Below are 20,672 nucleotides of genomic sequence, written 5' to 3'. Positions count from 1 at the left end.
GTCTCCTTAGGCACCACCTCAAGTATTACCAAGGGAAAATATGTTCTGTATTGCTGAAACATATCTGTATTCAACTGCTCCAAAGTTGAAATCAGGACATTTGTTTAACACATTAAAATTTAGTTCAAAAATCTTTAAGTAGTGATCTTTCCAATTTCATTTACCAACTGTGATATTCCACTCATCCGGCAATCTAAAGCTTACAGATCAATCACTTGTGAAAATTCAGTATCTTCCCTCCCTACTCTGTAATATATCGAATTTTTTCTGTGATTTTAAAGAAGCAGTTTGAGTAGAAAGGCAAATTAGGAGAAAAGAAAGAAAATATTTAGATTTAAATTTAAATGGAAAGGTGTCTTTCAGCTTCCCAATTCTTCACCCTGGAAGAGCCTGGAAATAATAGAGTAACAGAAGAAGCTATGATACTGAAGTAATTAACAAAATAAAAACGAAAAATAAGCAATTTGGCATCTTTATTTTTGCTCCTTAAAAAAAAAATTCGAAAGCGGATTATTGCACTTTGCAAATAAATTATTTTATGACTCTAACACAGACCTCATTCAATAACCTAAAAGTCAACATTAGAAGAAATGGAAAAATGTAAACTTAAAATTCAGCTGGTTTTTTGTCACAACAGGACAGCAGAAACTTTTTAAAAAAGGTCTTTCTATTTTGCCATTTAATGAGTATGGCACTTTTTCCCCGGAATTTTTTGTTCATGTTTATTATTTGATCAAGTACTACTTCTCAGAGTTTAGAGTCAGTAATGGAAAACTGAGTCTTTTATCTTACAGCGATGAGAAGCATTAGAGGTGATCTTCCCATCACTGTGACTAATGCTCTTTGTGATAAATACTTGGATTTTCAAGACACCGACTAGGGTTAAGACAACAATAAAAAATAAACCTTATGTATCTTTGTTTTAGTTTCTTACGGAAAGGGCTCTTGGACTAATGATAATGCCAACATATTATGTCTATGAAATCATAAAATGATTATCTTTACCTAACTCATACATGTGTACAGACCCACCTTGGAGATACATTATAGGTTCGGTTCCAAACTGTGCAATAAGGTGAGTATTGAAATAAAGCAAGTCAAATGACTTTTCTGGCTTCCCAGTGCACAGAATAGTTCTGTTTACACCACACAGTAGTCTATTAAGTGTGCAACAGCAGAAGGTCTAAAAAACACAACGCACATACCTTATTAAAAAATGCTTTATTGCTAAAAAATGCTAACCAGTTTTCAGTAAGTTATAATCACCGATCACCATAACAAATATAATAATGAAAAAGCTTGAAATATTATAAGAATTACAAAAATAGGGCACAGCGACATGAAGTGGGCAAACGCTGTTGGAAAGACAGCACCGACAGACATGCTTGACGAAGGGCTGCCTCAGACTTCCAAACGAAAATACGCTGTATCTGTGAGGCGCGATAAAGGGAAGTACAGTAAAACGAAGCATGGCTGTCGTCTCCAAGTACAAGGCTTGTAACAACAGTAGCACTGCCTGCCACTCCTCTCCATCTTTGATTCTACTCCCAGGGAATCAAGGAAAATAAGTCCAGTATCCCAGCAATTCCCAGTCTCCTGTCATGTGACTTGTTTTTATTTTGTGAGAAGTTGTAGCTGCTTCTCTTTATCCTTAGCCTGGGCCTTTTTTACATTCATGTGTCCTTTCCATGTCCTTCCAACTGCCCCCATCCCTCCCTCCTGAGAGTCCTTTTGTTAGACAGTAGACCTCTCAGATTCATCCTCTGATTGTACAGATTTTCTTTTCAATATTGCATTTCTTTTCCTTTTCTACTGTCTGGAAGATTTCTTGGTATCACTTCGCAACACTTCAACTGCAGTTAGAGTGTTTCCTATCACAGCTGTAATTCCTAACACTGTTTTCTTATTCTTTGAATGTTCTTTTTAATAACATCCTATTCTGGTTTCTTGGATGAATATCACATTTCTCAGAGGATACAAATTTTTCACGTTTTCTTTTTTTTTTTAATTTTAAATATTTTTTATGTTTCTTCCTTTTTTTCTCCTTAAATCTTTAGTAGGTCTCTTGTTTTTTTATTTTAAAGGCTTTCCACAAGGGTCTGATGAGCCCCAGCTGTCCATCACAGCTGATGTGGCCACTACCATGCTGATCAGAAGCTCTGTGTGCATGGTGGTGCAGGCGGTTGGTAAGGTACTTGTCAACTGGCTGGCTTTCCCACAAGGTGATGAGAGGCAGTGAGGTGCTTTTTTATTAGGAAATCCATGAAAGTCAGGATCTGTAAGTCTTGACTCCTCGGTGTTTTTTTTTTTTTTTTAATTTTATTTATTTATTCATGAGAGACAGAGAGAGAGAGGCAGAGGCAAAGGGAGAAGCAGGCTCCCCACTGTGCAGGGAGAACCCTGGGATCATGACTTGAGCCCAAGGCAGACTCTTAACTGACTGAGCCACCCAGGTGCCCCTCTCCTGGCTGTTTATCCCAGAGAGAAATATTCCCATTTCCATGACTGCCATGTTCTGAGAACAGGGCAAGGGGAATGGCAGGGTTTTAAACACAACATTTCAGACTTTTGCTTAGTTTCTACTTTTCAAAAGGTGTCCTTATTTTCAAAAGATACCCCACTTCAAGCTCTGATTGACCCTCTTAGATAAATTTCTCCAAGCTCTAACCTCTAGTTGTTTTTTTTTTTTAAGATTTTATTTATTTGACAGAGAGACAGCCAGCGAGAGAGGGAACACAAGCAGGGGGAGTGGGAGAGGAAGCAGCAGGCTCCCAGCAGAGGAGCCCGATGTGGGACTCGATCCCGGAACGCCGGGATCACGCCCTGAGCCGAAGGCAGATGCTTAACGACTGCGCTACCCAGGCGCCCCAAACCTCTAGTTAGTTTTATCCAAGGTCAAAGAGCAACAGTCTCCTGAGCAATACAGACTTTCAACCATTCCAGTGTTTACCTTTATACTTCACCCTTACCTTCTGAACTGGCTCCTCTAATTTCGAGCCAGCAGTATAAACTGCTTTGCTTCTTCTTAACATCTACATTCGCAGGCATTTATATCATCTTCTCCATTCTGTTCATTTCTAGCTACTTGCTTCTACCAAAAACTAGTTAACCAATCAGGCTTACTTCTTGTGGACTTTTCTTGTGGGTTTATGCCTCATACTTTTTTTATTCCTTTTAGTGGGGTTCCAGGAATGAGTACAGTTAAAATGCCAATGTTCAATCTGACATATTTAACTGGAAAGTCCCCTTTTCACTGTTAAAGAGAGCGAATGGTATACCATACAGAGAACCCCCTGCCCAGATGAGTGATTCTTTCCAAATGGAGAAATAGCAATTCCCCACCCCCCACCCCGGGGTGAGAGATCCACACAATAAACACTGGCTACATAATATAATCACCTGGAAAGCTTTTGAAACTACATGATACACAGGCCCCCTCCCAAGAGATTATCATTTCATTGGTCTGGAGATGGGCCTCGACACTGCTGGGTTTTTTAAATAAGCTCTCTGGGTGATTCTACAGTAGAGAAGGAAAACCACTGACCAAGGGTACTCCAGCCATGAGCTCCAATGGTAGCTCTGAAAGAGATAAGTAAAAAGGACACTGCTCTGGGGCGGCTGGCAGGATGTGAGTAGTTCTAAATAAACTACCTACCAAATCTCAACACTATTTCTCTTGGCTTTATTTATGCCACGTACACAGAGGCCTGTGGAGTCTTAGGAAACTGTCTACAGCAGTGCCTCTTCAACCATCCAGAATGAAGAGAGGCAGGTTGTTCAATTTTGCAGATTGATTCTTTTGTAAGACAAGAACAAATTATTAGGAAAAATGAAATGTAAAAAAAGACATATGAAATACAAGTGCCAATTTTCTTATTAGATTGAATAGACATAAAAGAGCTACCAAATAGCTATAAATATTTTAAATGCTTACTTTTAATTCCTATACTTCATTTGTCAGAGACTGGTAACAAACTGTACAAGTTCATGCCCCTTATTCTGAGTAGCTCCCATCTGGAGCATTCTGTCCAATACATGTGGTCATTGAGCCCCTGAAATATGGCTTGTGCCACATACTGAAATGACTAAGAGTTTGCATATAATTGGCTAAATATATTATTAAAATTAATTTCATCTGCTTTTTACTTTTTAAATGTGGCTACTGAAAGATTAAAAATTACATGTATGGTTCAAATTGTATTTCTACTGGACAGTACTGATGTAGAGCAGGGGTCAGCAAACCACAGCCCAAGTGGACAAATCTGTCTTATGGCCTGTTTCTGTATGGGCCCTAGCTAAGAATGATTTTCACATTTTTAAAGGGATAAAAAAACAAAACCAAGCAACTCACAAAGAACATTCGACAGAGACCATGTGTAGTCTGCAAAGCCTAAAATATTTTCTATCTGGTCTCTTCACAGAAAGTTTGCTGACCCTGGTCTAGGGTACATAAGATTACAAACAATACCACTGTAGATACCAGAAGAGCAACATTCAAGAAGTCCCAAAGTCTCTCTTCATGTTTATAAGATAAATTCTACAGCGATCTACAGATATTTCTTTGACAAGCAAATTATACCTGAAAGATGACTGCCCATTTTAGAGAGCAACCCAAATTAAACCACTTATCTTCCTTATACAGTTCTGTAGAAGTTGTATAAACAAGTGGGACCTGCAGAAAACACGTGTACGTGCCAGGTTACAGAAGGCAGTTTCTAACTCTGAACCTGTGGACCAGTTTCACAGAGCATGAAATTTTGTGTATTCTCCAGTCCTCATCTGGCAACTGTTGCCAGACTGCATCATGACAAAATATTCTAATTTTAAAGAAAGACTATTAGGCTTCCATATCCCTTGGGGATAGAAAGTGGACTTTTCTTGACATGGGGAATGCTGTGTGGGTGGCTGTAATACCGCAAAGAAGAAAACACTGATAGTGATTCATAAAAGAGTCCATGTGAGAAGAATCAGGAAGGCACTTCGACTATCTTAATATTTACAGTGTCAGTTTTGAGGTTCTTTGGTTTGGTTTGTTATTAAATTTTTGGAAATGTATTTAGCTGAAACCTTTTGAGACCTAACTTACAAGTCTATTACTTTAGGATTTTATATGAAGTCACGCAGGGCAAAAAAAGTGCTAAATTTCAAATGTACTGATTCTAGAATATGAGAGCATCATCCATTACAAGCTTTCACATTTCTACACCTGCAGAGCTATCCTTAAAACTATCCAAAGCAAATTTCTAAAAAGTCATTCCTTCCTCCAAAGACTATCATAATTTAAAATTGGTTTTATAACTGTTGTAAGTTGAAGAGTTTTTGTTGAAAAATGATACCTAACAGGATAAGCTATAAATCAAAATTATGGAAAATCAGAGGTCAAATTCCATTACTACAAAAATTTACATATGTAAAAAAATACGGACTATAGGCAATGGCCCTCTTCATGCCAAGTAGTATCTGTTACAAAATTTCCACAAAACAAAATAATTGAAATGGTTCCTGGGGTTCATTTCAATGGGACTTAATCCATACTTTATTAGAAATAAATTAAATTCAACAAGTTTTAAGACTATATGGCCTGCCACAGTGGTGAAAAGGAGTATAACCCAACCCACACCCCTCCTCTCCCGCCGAGTCCATCTAGACTACTTAGTCATGGTAATACCTGCCCAGTGAAAAGTCTTTCAGTCACAGAGACACATGCACTGATTAAAGTATTTCTGTGCCAACTTCAGGTATGACAGGCAGTTTAGGAGATACAAGTTTTGATTGATATTTTGGTGGCACTTTCAATAATTTTTCGAAAGAGATAATACAATGTTTAATATTAAGAGTGAACCAGAAATCCAGGCATGCATGGCTGTCATAGCTATAGTCCCTTAAAGAATCTGAGAATCATGTGGGCTTTTTAAAATGTTAATTAAATCAATTAATTAACTTGGGGTGGGGGGGGAGGGAGACAGAAGGGAGGGGAGGGGCAGAGGGACAGAGAGAATCTCAAGAAGGCTCCACATGTAGCTCAGAGCCCGACACGGAGCTTGATCTCACAACCCTGAGAACATGACCTGAGCTGAAATCAAGAGTTGAACACTTAATTGACTGAGCCACCCAGGTGCCCCCAAAATGTTATTTTTTAACTGTACTTATACACTCTATTGTGACATGGTCTATATTATCTAACTGGATGCCTATTTACCCTTTATACTGCTATTTAATATTATGTTCAACTGTATAAAATCACTGTCTTGTGGGTAATAAATGGTCATATAATCCAACCTCATCTGGTTTATATTTTTACAACACACATAACATATTAATACAGTAGACCATGTACATGTGAACTCAAAAAATGTGAGGCCCTATGATCTACTAAACCCAGACATTCCTGTTCCCACGGTTGAGTTATACTTCTACTGAGTTAGTTATGTTAGCTAACTCAGTTAGAAGTTCATGTTATTTATATTATCATAATTATGTGATTTGTTAATCAACCTAATGAAACGTGGAGGAGTATGAAGACTGAGTTGAATGACTCTGAAACAGCATACGTTAATAAAAACTAAAGTAAAATATGAGAAAAAAAAGGGGAGATACCATTGTTGAATTAGGTATAAGCAAGAAAATAGTAAAAAAAAAAAAATTAGAATATTGCAAGGAATAGTACAAGGAATTCTAAAGTCAGAATGCATCATAAGAGTCTGAATTTTTGTTCTACTGAAAGAACCCAAAATGGAAATCTTAGATGATATATTGTGGGTATGGTTTCTACAAGGAAAGCAATATGGAACTGCAACTAGTGAACCTACTCTTAAAGAAAAGATCTTGCCTTCTTCATAAAAAAATCTGACAAACGAACAAGCAGTCTTTTTCTTGAAATTAGCGTAAAATATTTAAGGTTTATATCCCTTTTTATGTCTTCTTGCTTTACTAGACTTTGCAGACTACTGGTCTTGACTGAATCAGATAAGAGGTCTTCTTCATTAACCATTTAATTAAAATTTATAGTAGTGCCAGCAGGGTGTAGTACAAAGTCCTAAAAGTACGGAGATATGACCTAGTTTAAGGGATGGTGAGCAAAGACGACCTCTCTCTGAGGAGGTGATATTTCAGAATTCTGTCCTGAAGGATGAATTAGGACTGTGTTCTACAGGCAGAGGAAACAGCATTTGCAAACGTCCCAAAGCAGGAGTGCGCATGGCCTGAATAATGGCTAAATGCGCAGAGACTAGCAAGTGAATGGAACAGTGCATAGGGGAGGCTAAAGAGGTAAGCTTTGGAATCCATGATCAGAGAACAGGACAGAATGTTAACGCTGCACTGAGGACTATTGCAGCATATATGTAAGAGCTCAACTGGATAGTGAAAGTAAAGATGGATATGGAATGTTAAGAAGTCAAATCAACAGGATTAATGATTGACTGGAAATGGGGAATGAAGAAGAGACAGGTGTCAAAAAAAAAAAAAAACCAAAAAACCCTCCCAAGTGTCTTGCTTGGGGAAATGCTATTTCAGAAACAGGAAACACAACAGACAGAGCAGTCTGCAAAGTGAGGGACTGGAGAGAGTAATTATTTCAGCTTAGGAAACGCTGCAGTTGAGACTATCATTGAGATATCTAAGTGAAGCCTCATTGGTCCATCAGTGTAGATTCATATAATGGATTACTATATAGTAGATATGATCAACTACAGCTGTTTGCATCTATATGTGAATCTCAAAAACTAAATGCTTAGAGAAAGAAACGATACAGACGATACCTACATTATGAATCAATTTACCTTTAAAAATAAGGATTTTATTTATTTTCGAGAAAGAGAGCACGAGCAGGGGGAGAGGCAGAGGAGGAGAGAGAGAGAGAGAGAAGCAGACCCCCTCACTGAGCAGGAAGCCCCATGCGGGGCTCGATTCCATGACCCTGAGATCATGACCTGAATGGAGTCAGATGCTTAACTGACTGAGCCACCCAGGCACCCCTGAATCAATTTACCTTTTAATCAGGCAAACCCCTGTATTTAGGCATACATGGATATATAATTAAAATCTGGGTGTTATATGCAAATAATGAAGCATGGAACACTGTATCAAAAACTAATGAAGTACTGCATGGTAACCAAGATAACATAATTTAAAAAAAGACAAAAAAATGTAAAAACCAAGGAAATGGCTTCCTATTGAGGGGAAGGATACAGAATTAGGAAGAGGCACTCGGGAAGCTTCTAAAACACTGAGGGGGTAGTGCACCTGGCTGCCTCAGTAGGTAGAGTATGCAACTCTTGATCTCAGGGTCGTGAGTTCAAAATCCTGTGTTGGGCATGGAGCCTACTTAAAAAAAAAATAAAAGAATAAATAAAAATAAAAAAATAAAACACTAGTAATTTTCTATTTCTAGCCTGGGTGATGGGTACGTGGCTTTACTTATTAACTGTTCTTTAGACTACACTTCCATTTTATTCATTCTTTCCTGTGCATGATACATTGCATAATAAGAAAAATCTAAATTATGCTGGCCACATTTTGACCACAATGGGAATTAATAACCAAAAGTAAACAAAACAACCACTAGGAAAATATAAAGCTTGTAACTCTTAAGTAAAAGAGGGATCCAAAATTGAAAAGTATAGGCCATTTAGAAAACAGCACATTCATATATTGGGGATTTTTTTCTGCATGTCAATTTGGTGATATTTATCAAAATGCTCTTAATTTGGCAATTACATATTCTAGACTAGATGGCTACCCCAAAGCAGGCAAAGTTAAAACAACAACAATAACAACAACACGAAAACCCAACAACAGAACAAAATTTTAAACAGATTTCTCCAATGTAGTACAGGGGTCAGCAATCTTTTTCGGAGAAGGGACATATAACAAGTTAAGTGTTTTAGGCTTTCCAGGCCATTTGTTCTCTATGGCAACTACTGAACTCTGCCATTATGGCCTGAACACACAGCCACAGAAAATAAGTACACGAGTAAGTATGACTACTTGTCAATAAAACTTTATTTGTGGTTAGTGAAATTCAAATTTCATGCAATTTTCACTTGTTACAAAATTTCTTTCTTCTGATTTTTTTTTCAATCATTTAAAAATGTAAAATTCATCCTTACCTCATGTGCTGTACAAAAACAAGTGGCAAGCCAGATCTGGCCCCTAGGTCATTGTTTGCCAACTTCTGATACAATACATTGTAACACTTTTGATATTATATTTACTAAAACTAATAGTCATTCATTCTATGGAACAATTTAGGGAAACAACAATCTAAGAAGATCATCTTAAGTATGTAATGATAAAGGTATATGGATGGTTCCTAGAGAATAACAGTGAAAAAAGTACAAACTATTTCTTGTAAAAATGAAACACATACATACAGAAGAATTAAAACACTACATAAACTACTGAAAAAAGTCTAACCTCACCTGAAGTTCCACCCCCCAGAGATAACCACTGTTACCTCTGTTAGTATGTGTTCTCTCTCTCTTGTTTTTTTAAGATTTTATTTATCTGAGAGACAGAGCAAGAGCGCACGAACAGTGGGGAAGGGCAGAGGGAGAGGGAGAATCAGACTCCCCACTGAGTAAGAGTCCGATGTGGGACTTGATCCCAGGGCCCTGGGATCATGACCTGAGCCAAATGCAGAAGACACTTAACGGACTGAGCCACCCAGGTGCCCTAGTATGTGTTTTCTTTTATGCAAGAAGCTGTACATAAGATTATTTTACAATTAAAAAAATCTTCTCCGTGTTTGTGGCTATATCTCTTCTCATTTCTTCAAAAATGTATTTTTTTTAAATTAGCTATGTCAGAGATAGGATCAGACAAGTAAAAGAGAAAAATGTCTGGCAGCTACATTTTTTAAACTGACAAATCCAAGAGTCTTTGAAGTAAGCAATAAAACAAACATTAAAAAAACACCCATACACACCAAAACCAACAACAGGCAAACATCTGGAAAGCTGAAAATAATAATAATGATGATGACACTGACGGCTGAGGATATGATTTCCATTATTGAATGCTAACCACGTGCTGGGCACTGATACAAAAATTTTACTTCTCCCGACAACCCCGTGAGTAAATATGCTCTCAATTTTATAGATGTAGAAATTAATACAACTGACAGATTAGTAATATCCTGGAGGTGGAGTTCCTTCCATTATTATCAGACTGTTCAGGTTTTCTCTCTCTTGTGGAATACAGCTTACAACTGTGTACTAATAGCTTTAAGTCCAAGAAGTGTCATTACAAAGCTCTTTTAAAACCTCAAGGAATACATCATTTCTATATTTTTATAACTATTATAGAGCAAGAAAAGGATGGAACTGATACTAAAAGTTGACAAAGCTAGCACATACATACTCAAAAGAAAATTACTAGCTGCTCCATTTCAGTTGTAATGAGTGAAACAATACTCTGACCAAAAGAATGTACAGTAAAAGCCATATTCACCTGCTTGCTGTGAAATGTTCTGCTGTCTATCCTATGCCTATCTACTATGAGAGTCCTAACCCTTTGTGTAGGCTTGTATGCTACTCCGAAATGTTCTGACATTATTAAAACTAATGGATCTAGGTAAATAAGTTCTAGTTCTTAATGAGAATATTAGTAAAGGTCAGTTAATGTGTTTGGGGGCACCTGGGTGGCTTAGTCGGTGAAGCATCTGCCTTCAGCTTTGGTCATGATCCCAGGGGCTCTGGGATTGAGTCCCACGTGGGGCTCCCTGCTCAGCAGGGAGCCTGCTCCTTCCTCTCCCTCTGCCCCTCCCCCCACCTCGGGTTCTCTCTATCTCAAATAAATGGATAAACAGAATCTTAAAAAAAAAAAAAAGAATGTGTTTGAAACCACATGTCTAATTTCAAGGGATGAAGCTTAAGAAGTTCTTATACTTTTTCCTGCATATTAAGAGAAATACAATAGTTCATTTAAAAAAAGAAAAAGGGGACATCAAATTAAGAACCCAGTCACAGCGTTAGACTGCATCAATACCTTCCCCCAAAAGATAATTTAAGGGCTATTTCTACTAACAAGAAACTAGTAAATAAAATTTGCATCTCTGTTTCTCAAATTTTACTCACACAATTCTAACTTCCAGGGTAGGAGGGCGCTCCAGGCTGTCAAAATCGATTCTTAAACCAAACCACTTGCAGAGACACTGCCTGCCTTTTGCTTCCACTGGCAAGGGCACAGGCATGAGATAGTCTAAGGGGGAATGGGGGAGGACAGGAGGTTCCTTTCCACCTTTACCACTTCACAACGCTGTGAACTTGGACGTATTCATATTTGGATGAATTTCTGAACCAAATTTCCCTCTTGGTAAGACGAGGATAACAACACCCACCTCTTGGGTTGGGCATGAGGATTCGAAACTGCATCTATTAAAGCCTTTGGCATAGGACACACTCAAAAGACAGGAGGCTTCAAAAATGTTACCAGTAGTATCTAGCAAAAGCTTTAGCTGTTCTTTCTTTTAAAAAATAATTATCCCATTCAGTTCTGGGTCATGACAAAATGTCAGTATCTTCTGATGTGTAATATCTGTCAGAATGCAAATTCTATTAACCATTTAAACTTCTGTATGATTTCCTCGGAAACACTACAGGGATTTCAATGTTCCGTAGCAGCTGAAGCTGAAGTTCATCTACAGCCTCAACGAAGCATAGTTAATCTGTATAGTGCTGGGCAAGGCCCAGGAACACAGGCCTCATTCTTTTTTTTTTTTTGCTCCAAAATTCCTTTTTAGTCTACAAAGAATGCCACAATTTAAATTTTACCATATAGATACTGTACACTAGAGAAGCATAAAATCCTAATAAGTTATACTTTATTTTCTATGGAGAAAGTATCTTATGTAATAAACTAACAAATATACCATTCACTGAAACGTTTCATATCTGGCTAGCATTATTGGCAGACTGTGGTGGAACACAAGGAACATATGCTTTAGCTTCAGAGAGCCTGAAAATCAAATTCAAGCACTCTGCTAGCTGTGTGAAATCTAAGTCTCAGCATTTCCAGCTAAAAATAGGAACAATTACCTTCTCTTACAAGGGTTTCTAAGAGGATAACATGATATAAGGTAAGTACAGCCGAGTATATCACAGGGGCTCAAAAATGGTAGCTTCTGTTTTACAACTAATCCAAGGCAGGAGAAGGTACATGTTGGTGATAGTAGCAAAAAGCAAAGCTGTTTTTTATGTCTAGGGAGAGATGATTGGTGAGTTAGTCTTGCCTTTATCTCTCTCCTTTCAAGGCAAACCGGGCACCTTCCCTAAGCACTGTAACCGTGTATGATTAGCTCTACAGAAGGGCATCAACGCCGCTGCTCCGCAACGCCCTTAACGTCAAAAGGTAGCTACAGACAAAAACCGACAAAGCAAAACAACTCTCAGCTGAGGAACTGAGTGGAGCAAGAGACTACACCAGCTAGCCCTAACCCTGAAAAGTATCTCTGATCTGCGGAAGTGCTTAACAATGAGCTCAGTGTGATCCCGCTAATAATTTACAAAGAATATTAGTTACTAATGGTAAGTGAGCAATTGTAATCTGGGCCACTTCCTTCTCTAGGAGGGGCAACCGTTTTTACAAACCCTGCAGTTTAGTCTCATCAGAAATTAAAAGACTCTAAGGACTAAAATATGATTTTTTGGAAAACACACTTTACTTTTATCCTTTTATTTTTTTTTAATCTAAAACCACTCAGAATACATTTATCCTCCTTGTATAAACTTAAAGGGCACTATTCTCTTCTATGCCAAATTTTAGGCCTGTAGAAAACGAAGGGTCTTCAAATAATTTGAGAGCTCGTAATGAATCCAAGAAAGAAAGAGAGAAAACAAACATAATGAGGATAGCCTCAGTGTTTTTGATCTAGATTCTCTACCAGCTTAAAAAAAAAAAAAGAAAATTTAAACATTTTGAAATTAGTCTATTTTTTAGAAAGGTATTTGGGAGGGGTCTTGGGATAAGTAAAGGCAAATGAGGATACCTTTTAATCATGTAAGAAAACTAACGTCAAAAGGAACATTTTGACCAAAATTATAGACTAGGAACTCCAAGTAATATACCCCAGTTTTGTGCTACGTTTTACCACGTGACATACAATTTTATCTTAAAAAATAGGACAATTAAAAAACCTTTAGCTCATTAACAGAATTGAAATAAAACCTCACCTATCAAGAGCTCAGAAATGAGTAAGCTGAAAAATGATAAAAAAAAATACTCATTTTAACATTTACTGATACCACATGTGGAAGACATCATAATAAAGTTCAAGTTCTCAGATAAGAATACTTAAAGCCCTTGCTCTACCCATATTTACTCTAAGCCAACCCACAGTTTAAACAAACAATATAGTCTCTGGACACCAGATGCACGGCAGCATAGAAACTGCAAGTTAGAAATGGGGCTGGGGTTCGAGAGAAGAGAGGTCCTGTGTGCCTGCATACTGACCAGACCAAGAGAAGACCAAAACCCTGAGAAAGCACAATACTCTAGGGTCACAAACTACAGGGATATATATTGTAAGACACAAGAAAGGGAAAAAATAGAGATATAAAATAAAGATTTAAAAGATATGAACAACTTTAAGCCAATAAATTAAAAAACTTAAAAGAAATGGCTAGATTTTTTGAAAAATATAAATTTCCTAAACTGACTCAAAGAGAAATTAAAAAATTAATAGCCCATAACTCTTAAAAACTTGGAATCTGTAATTAAAAATCTTTGCACAGGAAAGCACCAACCCAGGCAAGGATTCCAGGCAGAAGTCAGCCTGTCTAGCAACTGTGATTTCTAATCACTGGTGGCCAGAGCGAGAGCTCAGGGTCAAAGGAGAAGCAACGGCCAGCATAATAAAGCAAGAAGAAGAAATAAATGCATACTAATTGGAAAGGAAGAAGTAAAACTGTCCATTCTCAAAGGACCATGATTGCCCATATAGAAAACACTAAGGAATCTTAAAAGAGGAAGGAAGGAAGGAAGGAAGGAAGGAAGGAAGGAAGGAAGGAAGGAAGGAAAAATGGAACACCCTAGAACTAACACACGTTCTCAGCAGGGTCACAGGACACAAGATCAATACACAAATCAAATCACAGATCTATATACTAACCACAAACACTGGAAACTGAAATTAAATGTCTTGCGACAAAGAAAATGACCTTAAAGGTCAAGAAAACAGACTGATTGATATTTCTGTGAAATAATTCCTTTAGCCAAAGTTCTAACTTCTATATGCTTCAAAAGGATGAGATGAAAATGGAAGGAGGAAATTATGCTGGACGTCCTGCCTGTGTATTTCCCCTAGGGAGCGGTGAACTAGAAGAATGAGGTATACAGTCCAGCCCATAGCCGCACCAGGTCCATGCCTTCTATCTCCACTCCCCTCCCATGTTCAGGCTTCAGCATCATTTGCATGTCTGAGTTGTAACAGCTGCCGAGCATAGCCTACCTTCCTCCACTCACTGCCCTCTGGAACATCTTCCATAATATTGAACCCATGATTGCAAGCAGCTAAGAAAAAAGTCAAGGGACTCGATGCCTGGCTACTTCCTCCACGCTTTAAAAACTATGCACAAAAGGAGCAACAAAACAATGGTTCTCAGTATCATAATTTAGGAATATAACGGTAACTTACATACCTGAAATTATATCACTTGGAGAAAAAAGGTGACCAAATGGTTGCTTTTATGTGTATAAAGAATCTTTCTCTAAAAAAGGAGAATTCCTTAGAAACTCTTAGGGAAAAAAATTAATATTGCAAATAGTTAAAAATGTAAATAAACCACCAGAAGAGATTTGTGAGGAGTCTTTCATGGGCGATGTTAAGGAGGATAAGCAACCCTCTGTCTCTGGCCAGCCCAGGTAGTCTTTCCTCTACAAGCAACTGAACTAACCTCAAGGCGCTGTGATTTTTTTTTCTTTTTTTTAGTGTTAGAATGTAAAAAAAATAAGCATAGCATTCCACAAACAGAGTCACGTTATTTAAGACCTAGCAGTAGTACAGCAGTTACAGTTCTGACTCCTGGTCACACTACTGTCCAGTTAAAGTAGAACCCTAACATCCAACATACTGGGTTATCTAAATAGTCTCATACTCTACAGCTAAGTCGTGCTCCAGTCAGGTGCTGATTTAATACTCAGTTTAAATACGAGTCAGTGCCAGCTGCAAAAATACCTAATAAAAGGCATACTGTTCTGTCAATACAACACCCCCCTCCCCACACACAAGCCTGGTCTCCGCCTATAAAAACCTTCCTACACAGCTTAAGGAACGGTTACTTCCCACAAACATAGCTTAAAATGGGGGTTCTTTTTACAAATAGAGAAAAGTAAGCTTAAATAGTTTCAAAGATGAACTGAGCAGTTTAAAATAGGTAATTCTCATATTCTTTGATAACGAAGGAAAAACTACTTCATGAAAACTCAAAACTTTCTTAGACACTGTCAGATTTGAAATGGATTAAGATTTACTATTTACTTAAATAGTTCACATTGTAATTGTTTGAGGTATGGCAGGTAAAAATAGTCTGTTACTGCTTGCAAGTAATCCTGAAAACCCACTTATATGAGAGAATTCTCCACCTTGTCAAATAATAATAGACTCTAATTTCCCCAATAAAACGTCAAACTTGCCAGTTAAATACTTGGATCTATAGTAGATGAACCATTCCACAACTGCTATTTCCAACTGCTAATTGTAAATACACGTAAATCAAAATCTGATTTTTAGAAATCTTGATTATTATGTTAAGAGAGCTAGTTTAAGGAATATCTAACCATCCACAAAGATTTTCTATGCTCTGTACCTGATCAAATTACTTCAGGTACGTGGTCTGCATTACTCTGACTCCCTACAGATATACTTTACTGGAATGACAGCTTAATATTATGCCCTCAACTTTTATTAAGAATTTATAAAATGGAGCGCCTGACTGACTCAGTCAGAAGAGCGTGTGATTCTTGATCTTGGGGTTGTGAGTTTGAGCCCCACGATGGGTGTAGAGATTACTAAAAAAAATAAACTTAAAAAAAAAAAGAATTTATAAATAAATGGCCTGTATTATTTCATGTTCTAAAAAATGGTATCATAGATATCATCTCTTACATAAAGACCCACACAAAAAACTCCTTTTTGGATTTACTGCCAAGATTTCTCTCTTTAAAAAAATCAATATGCTTCCTTTAAGCAGACATTGAAAAACATAAGTCATAGTGCTCCTCGTGTTTTCTGCTATTACCAACAGGAAACCCAAATGGAAGACCTTTGTTTATAAATCTGTGATAGACTTGGAGATCCCTCTCCCACTCCCTTATGTAAGTCTAGATCAAGTATCATTATACTAAATGTCCAAGTATAGGTTTATTGCTAATCATCTTTTTAAAAAAGATTTTATTTATTTATTTGACACAGAGAGAGACAGAGAGAGAGCACAAGCAGGGGGAGCAGCAGAGGGAGAGAGAGAGGGAGAAGGAGAAGCAGACTCCCTACTGAGCAGTGAGCCCGATGTGGGGCTTGATCCCAGGACTCAGGACCATGACCCAAGGTGAAGGCAGACGCTTAACCAACTGAGCCAACCAGGCACCCATGCTAAACATCTTTTTTTTTTTCTGTTTGGAAGTAGATAGGAATAAAAATACAGTTAACAAATTTTCTAAAACTTGAAAACTATACCTCTGGGTCTAAAATTTAGTAATCTCAAATGTTCCTGTAAGAGAAATGGGTAAGAATTTCAATGGATTGTAAAAATAGATAAGCCCACCATAAAAAAAAAGTAGTAAATAAAAGGAACCATATGACCTCTCAAAGAGGAGACGGGAAAGCCTATTTAAACAAAACGCTGAAGAAAGAAACCAAAAGGAAATAAAAAAAAAAATTAATGACATAAAACTTTAAACTCTGGATGTCAAAAAATATGCCATAAACAAAATTAAAGGACAAATGATATACTGTACCTTTAGACCAAAGTTTTCACAATTAGAAATATATTCCAAGAAAATAGTCAGATAAGGACAGAGATTTATATATGAGATAGTCCTCATAGTATTATCTTAGTAAAAAACTGGCAATAACTGTATTTTTTAGTTAACAGAATTGTGATACTTTCATATGCTGAAATAACAGACATTAAAAACGATGTCTCTGGAATATTTAATATTCTGTAAATGTTCATGATATTAAATAGAATATGGATATAAAACTACATCTAAATTGACCTCAACATACACATACACATATAAACATATTTAATAAAAAGATTATGGATAGGAGATACTACTGTGGTTATCATGGGTGGTTTTTGATTATTATAATTTCATTTTTTTCCTTTTTCTACATTTTCTAAAACATTACATTCAAATGTATTAATTTCCTAGTTGGAAAAAAGTGCTATTCAAAAAGGAAATAGATCTTGAAAAAGACCAATCTGATTTCATATTATAAACCCAAAATTATGTGTAAAATGTAGAAGAAATAAATAACGAAGTATTAAAAACTCACTTTTAAAGAAAAGGTAGGGTAAGAGTGAGGAAGGAAAAAGGCACACAAAGACACAGTGGGGTGAGAGGGGTGGGTGAACCAAATCAATGAAGAAAGGAATATAATACAGAGATCTCCACAAAGGCAGCCTGATTTTCTCAAACAGTAGTAGGGATCAGTAGTAAGTAACACTGGATTGGGAAATATAAAATACCCTTTCCAAAGGAGTACTGATAATAAGTAATGTGCATTTTTTTTATATGAAGATACTATTTTTGGATAACCAACAGAAATAGATTATGTGATGCCATGTAAAGTACCACTTTTAGCACAGCTGAGCTTAGAAGCTGAGTTTCCAAAATGTAATCAAAAGATGGGAATAAGCAGTGGTAGGAAGGCTGCATATTCTGTTGCCATAAAAACATTTTCTAGTTGTTAATCAAAAAAGTAGCATTCTGCTATGAATTCACCTCTTTCCTTATGTATCAGTCTCTTCTGGTTGCAGAGTACTGACATTCACTCAGGCTGGCAAAAGGAGTTGGGCAAGGGTGGGGACAATGACTGGTTCTAAGCATGAATCTGAGGATAAGGGAAATCGGACTTCTCAAAGAAATCCAAGAACAAAATCAGTAACACAAGTTGAGTAGGCCTCAAAGACACCGGAACGGAGACTGTGGCCTGGTCCCAAGGTTGCCCTAGGGGACCGTGCACCGGGAGTTTGTGGGTCCTTGTTCTAGCACTCCTGCCATTGCTGTGATTCAGCAAGTCCCCGGGTACCAGGCTTCTGGTATTTGCTTTGCCTCCAGCCACCAGCTAGTCTCTGTGCTCCTATACTCTAATTTTTTTTAACCCCAAAGCTGTCACTTGGTCATACCTTTGGCTAATTCTTGATGCATCACAGATCCCTCCTATCTCCTCCTCTTGATTTTTCAAACTCTGCTCCCTTTCACTGCTTAACTGCAAAATCTGTGACTTTTTGTAAGTTCTGTGATCTACATCATCATGTGTATCCTTACGTAACCACCACTCCCGCTACTTGTCTATCCTGAGTATACCCAGGCAGAAAATCAAAAGCAGCAAGAGCTAGATCTCTTTAACCGGCCAACGAGACCTGTGGGAACCTGGCTGGTTCTGCTTGTTCCTATCTGGCCAGTACTCTGTGCTAGTGCACCTGGTCGGCCAGTGGCTGACCTATGACCTATGACTGGCGCCTTTGATTTGACGCCTGCACCGCTGCAAGCACCTACAGCCGAGTAAGCGAAGGTCGTTTATAATGTAAAGCATAGCTGCCTCGGTTTACTCCCTCTGCATATGTTCCCTTTAGACATGACTGGGGGAATAGCAGGAGCTGAAATTGCTCTATGACAACACATAATAATATGGAGATGTTTACTACTACTCCAGAATCCTACTCCAGAGTTTCATACATCATGTTCCCTGGAATATTTATATGCTACAAAATACTTAGAGGTATTCTACAGATAAGGTTGCAGTTAAATAAGGTAATGCCTAAGCCCTCTGAGAGAAGAGACCCTCATGGGCATTACTACCCAGACTTACTTGACAAAGGCAACCTTATTAAGATTTCACAGACACTAGTAATCTGTGGATCAGTTTGGAAAATGCTGTCCTATAGCGCTGCAACTTTGCCCACAATCCAGGATCCACTACAACATTAGTTTCAAGAAAGCGGGGACTTTCCTTTGTGTCATGCTTGGTATGTATTAGATACTTAATATATGAATCTTTGTGAAAGTCATTAACATGGAGGCTGAAGAAAAAAGAGGAAATAGGAGGCTAAGTAGGAAAAAAAAAATCAAGAGGATACCATAACTAGTAATGACAGACTAAGATTTTTCTGACAAACCCTCCTGCTGAAAACAATTAAAAATTCCTAGATACACACACACACACACACACACACACACACACACACACACAACACAAAAAAACAAAAACATCTTAAAACAGAAAGTAGACAACATGGTGGGAAACTGCCAGACAAATTCTATGGTCAACTGGGACCCCAGAGAGGTAACAGGAGCTCCCCACTCCCGAAGACATTGGCCCTGAGGTCACTTGCAGATAGAACACAGCAAATTAGGGCACATGGATGGCTCAGTCAGTTAAGTTTCTGCCTTCAGCTCAGGTTATGATACTGGGGTCCTGGGATCGAGTACCTCATCGGGCTCCCTGATCATCAGGGAATCTGCTTTTCCCTCGGCCCCTCCCCCCCCTTGTGCTCACTCACTCTCTCTCTCTCAAATAAATAAGTAAAATCCAAAAAAAGAAACAACAACAACAACAAACATGCAAATTAGGTCTTTGGTTTCAATGGCCTCACTGAGGGGAACAAATGTCAATGCAAAAATTCCTCAAAAGATGGAGAGTACAAGGAACTCTTTCCCACATTCAACTGGGACCACAAAGACCACCTCAGGTAAAGGTAAACTGTAACAAAACCTAAGCTGTAATTCCACCCCCCAGGGGACTGTAGGGAAGGTTTTAGCCCAGAGAGAAGCAAGAGAAAAAAGGCCCGGTGGGTAGGATATCCAGGATATAGGTTCCTAAGAAGTCTGTCCACCCCAGACAGGGGTTTGCATGGCATATTCATGTGGTGGAACAGAATGGGTACAATGGATTAGAGAAATAAAAATGTCATATATATAACACATGGACGAATGGCACAAGAATTAAGTCAGACAAAAAAAGACTACATATTGACATATATACATATGTCTGCATATATGTGTAGAAAAAGGCAAAAGTAAATGACATCATTTAGAGATGTACACATAGGCGGTAAACTTTAAAGAGAAAGAAAAAAGGATTATCACCAAAGTAAGAATCTGGTAACTTGTGGGGATGGGATGGGGTAGAGACAGCTGGGGTTTGACTGGGGCACACAGCAGGCTTCTGGTATACTGGCAGTGTTCGGTTTCTTAATCTGGGTGGTGTGCTTTATAATTACTCATTAAACTGCACCTTTATATTTCATTCATTGTTCAATATATGTGTATGTTACATTTCACCATAAAAAGGGAAAATAAAGAGCAAAAAGGAAGCATACACAAGAGAAAACAAAGAAAGCAGAAAGCAATATTTGTTGCAGGCAACTAGCAAAGTGTTACCAACAATCACCTCAGGAATTTATTGTGAAACCCAAATAAGAGTCCTCCTCTATACTGATCATTTC

General features: G+C 37.8%; 1 protein-coding gene across 9 annotated transcripts in view; it reads right to left on the bottom strand.

Annotated features, from left to right (window-relative positions):
• SOCS5 (suppressor of cytokine signaling 5) overlaps positions 1 to 20,672 on the bottom strand; it is a 57,910-nt gene that overhangs the window by 8,101 nt on the left and 29,137 nt on the right. Inside the window, exon 5 of one of the 9 annotated variants that reach the window (XR_008958221.1) lies at positions 1,033 to 1,183. The exons of 6 other annotated variants lie outside the window; for them this stretch is intronic. The gene's annotated coding sequence lies outside the window, so the exon portion shown is untranslated. Of the gene's footprint in view, positions 1 to 1,032; positions 1,184 to 16,953; positions 16,977 to 20,672 lie in introns of those variants that run through there. 2 more of the 9 variants (XM_044378227.3, XM_057309163.1) reach the window with 2 other exon arrangements.

The sequence above is a fragment of the Ursus arctos genome, unplaced genomic scaffold (genome assembly GCF_023065955.2).
Source record: "Ursus arctos isolate Adak ecotype North America unplaced genomic scaffold, UrsArc2.0 scaffold_8, whole genome shotgun sequence".
Lineage (NCBI taxonomy): Eukaryota > Metazoa > Chordata > Mammalia > Carnivora > Ursidae > Ursus > Ursus arctos.
This window is presented reverse-complemented; position numbering and strand designations above follow the sequence as displayed.